A 7338-nucleotide genomic window follows, 5' to 3' on the forward strand; every position below is an offset into this window, starting at 1 on the left:
GTGGAGAATCCCCCTCTGGGCGTCCAACACCGGGACACTCAGCACCCGGTGGTGGACGCACAGGCTGCCCTTCGTATTCTGGGGGGGGGCAATTCTGCACTGAACATCAAAAACAGTTATCGTTCTCGGGGCAAACGGAGCAACTCAACAAAGGCACCCCCGTCCACGCTCGCCGTGGACTTCACAAATGTTAGGGGGCTCAATTCCAATATCAACGCAGTCCACTACCATTTAGAGACTGCGAAGCCGGCCTTGCTCTTTCTTACCGAGACTCAGATTTCCTCCCCGGCTGATACTTCCTACCTCTCCTACCCGGGGTACAAATTGGAACATTCATTTGTGCCGCGGGCGGGAGTTTGCGTGTACGTCAGAGAGGATATCTGTTCTCGTCGCCTCGGGACGCTTGAAGGAAGGGACCTATCTAACCTCTGGCTGCGCGTAGACTGCGATGACCATCCGCGATTCTACGCATGCCTGTATAGGTCCCATAGCGGAAATACCGAAACTGACCGACTCATTGAGCACATCCAAATGGCTACAGATTCCCTGCTCGAAAGGGTTCCTACCGCTGAAATCGTGATACTTGGCGATTTTAACGCCCACCATGCCGATTGGCTCGGCTCTGAAACCACCGATCACGCGGGAAGATCCTTTCACGACTTTGCTTTAGCCTACGACCTGACACAAATGGTCCCTGCGATTACGCGAATACCAGATGTGGATGGTCATAAACCCTCTTTGTTGGACCTTCTGCTGACTTTACATCCGGAGAACTATCAAGTCTCTGTTGACCCGCCATTGGGTTCATCAGATCATTGTGTGGTCCGGAGTACTGTGCCATCTACGCGCCCTTCACGGCCCCGCTTTATGGGTTGTCGCCGTATTTGGCACTATAAGTCAGCAGATTGGGACGGGATGCGGTCTTTCTTTGCGTCCTACCCTTGGGGGCCTATGTGCTTTTCGCCGGAAGCTCCAGATTCCGTCGCCGCCTCTGTCGCCGAAGTGGTTCTGCAGGGCATGGAACTCTTTATTCCGTTTTCTGCGGTGCCGATCGGTGGCAAGTCTCAGCCCTGGTTTAAACGATCTTGCAAGGTGGCCTCGCGTCGAAAGCGAGAATGCTTTAAAGCATGGGCGGAAGCGGCGAAATCTCGTGATTCCAATACCAGCGAACTTAAAACAGCATATAACTCAGCCTCCAGGTCCTTCAAACGGGAAATCACTAAGGCAAAGTCAGAGCACATCGCCAGATTTGGCGAGAGATTGGCCCAACTCCCATCAGGGACTCGAGCCTTCTGGTCTCTCGCCAAAGCTGTCCAAGGGAATTTTTGTCAGCCCGCCATTCCGCCACTGCACAGGGAGGATGACTCTCTGGCCCACACTGCGAAGGAGAAGGCCGATCTTTTGGGCTCTTCGCGTCCAACTCGACTTTGGATGACCGAGGGAGATCACCACCGACCATTTCGCGGTGTGATTCTTCGATGCCGGAAATCACATTCCGGCAACGTGCTATCCGCAAGGCACTATCTTCCTTGGACATTCATAAGTCGAGCGGGCCGGATGGTATCCCCCCAATTGTGCTGCGTACTTGTGCTCCTGAGTTGGCTCCGGTCTTAACGCGCCTTTTCCGGTACCTGTACTCGCTCGGCACTGTCCCGAAGTGCTGGAAGACCGCTTCGATACATCCGATCCCAAATAAAGGTGATCGCTCTGATCCGTCCAACTATCGCCCAATAGCTATAACCTCCTTGTTCTCCAAAATAATGGAAACCATTATTAATAGCCAGCTCTTGAGGTATCTAGAGGGCCACCAGTTGATTAGCGATTCTCAGTACGGCTTTCGTCGTGGTCGCTCAGCTGGTGACCTCCTTGTATACCTTACCCATAGGTGGGCAGAGGCAATTGAGTCCAAGGGGGAGGCGCTGGCGGTAAGTTTGGACATAGCGAAAGCCTTCGATCGGGTGTGGCACAGAGCACTACTCTCGAAGCTTCCAGCCTATGGGCTACCCGAGAAATTATGCGATTGGATCTCCAGCTTTCTGGCCGATCGGAGCATCAAGGTCGTCATCGACGGAGCATGTTCCGACCTTAAACCCGTGAACGCTGGGGTCCCACAAGGCTGTGTTCTATCCCCGACCCTATTCCTTCTGCATATCAATGATATGTTGCAACTTAGCAACATTCATTGCTATGCGGATGACAGCACTGGGGATACTTTTTACACTGGCCGGGCAGGTATTTCTCGGGCAGTAGTCGATGAGTACCGGAACAAACTTGTGTCTGAAGTCGAAACTCTACTACGTGGAGTCTCAGACTGGGGCAGACTAAACCTAGTCCAATTTAACCCCAAGAAGACACAAGTTTGCGCGTTTTCCGCTAAAAAAACACCCTTTGTCGCTACTCCTCTTTTCGAAAACACTCTTCTTAAAGCCACAGCCAGCATTGGAATACTTGGCGTTGACATATCGAACGACGTTCAGTTTCGCGGTCACTTGGAGGGAAAGGCTAAATTAGCCTCCAAAAAGCTTGGTGTGCTCAGCAAGGCGAGGCGGTACTTTACTCCGGGCCACCGCATGCAACTATATAAAGCGCAAATTCGGCCCCACATGGAGTACTGCTCTCACCTCTGGGCGGGGGCTCCCCAGTACCAGCTCCTTCCACTTGACCGTATACAACGCAGAGCGATTCGAATCGTCGACGACCAATCCCTCTCCGAGCGGCTTGATCCTTTGGCGTTGCGTAGAGATGTGGGGTCACTCTGCATCTTCTATCGCATTTACCATGGAGAGTGTTCAGAGGAGTTGTTCGGATTAATACCTGCAGCTGAATTTCATCATAGGACGTCGAGACAGAATACGAAATTCCACCCGTATCACCTCGACGTCCGCCGTTCCACAACTGAGCGTTTTGCAAGGCAGTTTTTGCCGCGCACCACCACTATGTGGAACCAGCTGCCCACTGAAGTATTTCCGAACCAATTCGACTTAGGGTCCTTCAAGAAAAGAGCGTACCAATTCTTAAAAGGCCGGCAACGCAAGCCGGCATTGAGAGTGTCCATGGGCGGCGGTATCACTTAACATCAGGTGAGCCTCCTGCCCGTTTGCCCCCCGTTCTATAAAAAAAAAAAAAAAAAAAATGCTACAGCTAACAAAAAGTATACATAAAAACAAACAATGACACTAAAAATATAGCCAAAGATGGAATACATAATATTTACAAAAAGATTCAAACATTACAAAAGATAAAAACAATTTTAATTTTAAACAATTTTAATAGAGAAAAAATTATTCAATACATTGAACTGAGTAATACCTAATTTGGCTGTGTTGTGTGATGGTGTAAAAGTGAGAGTATGTACGTGAAAGTGTGTATGTGGGGTATGCTCATGATGCAGGTGATTTTGCGCTATGGATATGCTTAATACTCCTTTTAACCATATTCCGCGATAGATTAGACAAGTCAAGGCTTAAATATTCGTCGTTGTATGTACGGACTGCGCGATACAAAGCTGAGTTTTTTTCATAGTTAAAATATTGTTTCTTTTTTTTTGTATAAAAGTCATATTTTAGGAAAAAAGCAAAGAAATATTGTTGGAATTACCACTTAAGTTTACAAGAGCTATATATGGCTCAAGCTGTTTTTAGAACAAGTTGATGTGAGTAATTATAATACCTAGACACGTTGAGATTCAGATGTACTAACGAAGTTTAACAAGCAAACACGCTAGAGGAATCTCATACTTGCTTGATAAAGTTTCTTCGTTAAAACTCTGTAAACGTACATTGCATTAAAACGGTATATCTAATCCTTTGATGCATTTTGAATACTATAAGCATTAAGCATTTTGTTATAAATATGTAAAGTACATTAAATAGATTTGTACAACAATTGTATAGAGTGTAATGCTTTTTGGCTCAAATTATATTTATTCTTAGACTTTAATATACGTTGACAAAATATGAAATAGAGAGATAGAACTTTAACAACATGAATAATAATAAAGCTAGTACAAAGAAAAAACTTTTTAACCGGATTAAAGTTATGTATTAATATAAATTTACAATTATTTAACATAATTTTAAATTTATCCGACGTTTCGCGTGCTTTACAGCGTGCGTGGTCACGGTGACTGAAGACAAAAGGTGTTGGATGTCAAAAAATATCACAGCTGTGGAGAAAGCATTATCTGTATTTATTTCCCCGGAGTTGGTATCGACAGTTTAAATTCATATTATATATTTTTGTCTTGTTATTCGTTATACTTACTTCTTTCAGTACCATTGATTGGAACACCTTCACGGTTAGAGGCCCTATTTTTTTTTCGTGGGGAAATTCATTACGCATACCCTCCCACGCCACGGTTGCGTCGTGGTGAAGGGTTATGTGGGACTCGCTGCTGTGCATACCCACTAAAACCTCACGGTGCCACCAGCAATCGCCCGGGGCATGACATGGTAACAGCGTAGCCTTGTCCGAATCCCATCACATGATCAACAGTTGAAATCACGGGGATAGAAGCTACCCTAGCCTTTTCCAAGTTCCGATCAAGGCTTTCTTTCTCATTCTCTTTCAAACTCAAACTCAAACTCAAAATATCTTTATTCAAGTAGGTAACTAAGTACACTTTTGAATAGTCAAGTTAAATTAATCGTAAATTTACATTTACTACCAGTTCGCAAGTCAAGGGCGTAGAGCGGGTAAGAAGAACTGGCAAGAAACTTTCCGCCACTCTTTTTAATCGCCAAGTATTGTCATACAAATTGTTTGAACTGGAGCAATTCAATCCCAAGGATTAGGATCATTTAAGTAGTCCTCAAATTTATAAAAAGCTTTGTTGATTAATTTTCGTTTAACGAGGACTTTGAATTTATTTAGTGATAATTCTCTAATTGCGCTTGGGAGTTTGTTGTAAAAACGAATACAATTTCCATATAAGGAGTGATTTATCTTTTGGAGCCTGGTTGGTCGTACACTCAAATTAGTTCTATTTCGCGTATTATACTGGTGAAAGTCACCATTTGTTTTAAAATCGTTTATATTTTTTTGGACATACAACAAGGCTTCAAGAATATATTGACCAGATAGTGTCATAATATTTAATTCCTTAAACTTATTCCGTACCGACTCCCTCGGAGAAACACAACAAATACCCCGAACAGCCCGCTTCTGCAGCACAAATATGGATTGAACCTCTGCAGCAGCACCCCACAATAAAATGCCGTACGACATAACGCTATGAAAGTAGCTATGATACACAATTTTAGCCGTGTCCTCATCAGTAAACTGTCGGATTTTCTTTACTGCATATGCTGCAGAGCTCAGCCTATTCGAAAGAGTCTCTATGTGTGGGCCCCATTGGAGTTTACTATCTATTGTTATGCCTAGAAAAACAGTTTTGTCAACAAAGTTTAGTTCACTGTCCTTAATTTTCAGGTTACCAATATCTCGCTTTACGCTAGTAGTTGTAAATCTAATACATTTTGTTTTATTCTCATTAAGCAATAAGTTATTTACATTAAACCAGTTAACTATACGAGAGATAGAATTGTTTACATCGTCCAATAATACGTTATTCCTATTCACTTTAAATAGAAGTGAAGTGTCATCAGCAAACAATACCATCTCATGAACTTCGCTGACAAAGAATGGGAGGTCATTTATGTAAATCAGAAATAAGAAAGGCCCGAGAATCGATCCTTGGGGGACGCCCATTGATACCTGCGAACCCGGAGAGGTGACTCCATTGACATGAACTCTTTGGATCCTTCCCTTTAAATATGAATTCATCAGGCTGGAAGCTTTGCCATCAACGCCATAGTGTTGAAGCTTTCCAACGAGTATATCAGGATGAACACAGTCAAAGGCCTTTGACAGGTCACAAAAGACGCCGACTCCATCATATGATTCTTCCCAGGCGTTAAATATGTCCGAAATCAACTTCACACCGGCATCGATTGTGGAGCGACCCTTAGTGAAACCATACTGTTTATTATGTAAGAGTTTATTTTTATTAAAATGTAAAGAAAGCTGGTCTAGCATTATCTTTTCAAAAACTTTGCTCAACGCAGGGAGCACGGAAACAGGTCTGAAGTTTGACGGATCAGACTCACTACCTGCCTTGAACAACGGTGTAATCTTACTTAATTTCATTTCGTCCGGAAAGACTCCACAATCGATACAGCTGTTAAAAATTATAGACAATTCAGAGCTTATTACATTAATAACGGAATTTAAAATGACTGTTGACATACCCCATATATCTTTACTTTTTTTTAAATTAATAAGCTTAAAAGTTTTAACGATATCATTACAAGTTATATGTTTAAACTGAAATTTAATATTACATTCAGGTACACATTTTTCTAGCAATGAGATCGCAGCAGCAGGTGAAGAATCTAGGGACTTGGTCGTATTTAGTGGTACATTTGTAAAGAACTCTTCAAAAGAAGAAGCTACCTCTGGGTCAGATTTTATTAACTTCCCTTTAACTTTTAACATATAATCAGTTCGTTTGTCAGACGTTTTACCTGATTCTTCATTTATTATTTTCCAGGTAGCTTTTACTTTATCCATGCTATTTTTTATTTTTGAACTTAAATATTGAGACTTTGCAGTTTTGCAATCTTTTTTGAAATTATTTGAATACAACCTAACATATTCCCTAAATTCCACACTAGTGTTATATTGCATTTCGTCATAGATTTCATATAATTTTAACCTTTTCCTGTGTAACTCCTCATTTGCCCAGTCACAGAAACTTGTTTTCTCAGAGACCAATAAAGTCTTTTGAGTAAATACTTTCTTGAATTCATCAATAAATGATCCAAAAAAAGTATTGTATAAATTATTAGGGGATGAGTTGCCACACAGAAATGGCATTCTATAGACCAATGCTTCTCTAAATCTGTCCAAACGGTCATTTGTAATAGGAGTTATCACAATTTTCTTCTTTTTACATGTTTTTTGTTTCCTTAATTGGAATTCAAACCATTGACCAGTGTGATCAGATTTAAATCTATTGAAAATACAAACATTCAAAGGGGCTATGTCACTATATATGTTATCTATACAAGTTGCGGTGCTAGCTGTTATTCTTGTGGGTGAATGAAATTGATTTATTAAATTGTATGAACGAAAAAGACTAAGTATGCGTACACTTGAATTAGAATGACAAAGTAAATTGACATTAAAGTCCCCACACACAATTAGCCCTTTATTACACTTTACTAATTTACACAATATCTCCTCTAATACATTTTCAACATTATTATAGACAGCTGATGGAGGACAATATAGACATACAACAATGAATTGCTCCAGTTCCACACAGGAGATTTCAAT

Source organism: Pieris napi, chromosome 17 (genome assembly GCF_905475465.1).
Source record: "Pieris napi chromosome 17, ilPieNapi1.2, whole genome shotgun sequence".
Lineage (NCBI taxonomy): Eukaryota > Metazoa > Arthropoda > Insecta > Lepidoptera > Pieridae > Pieris > Pieris napi.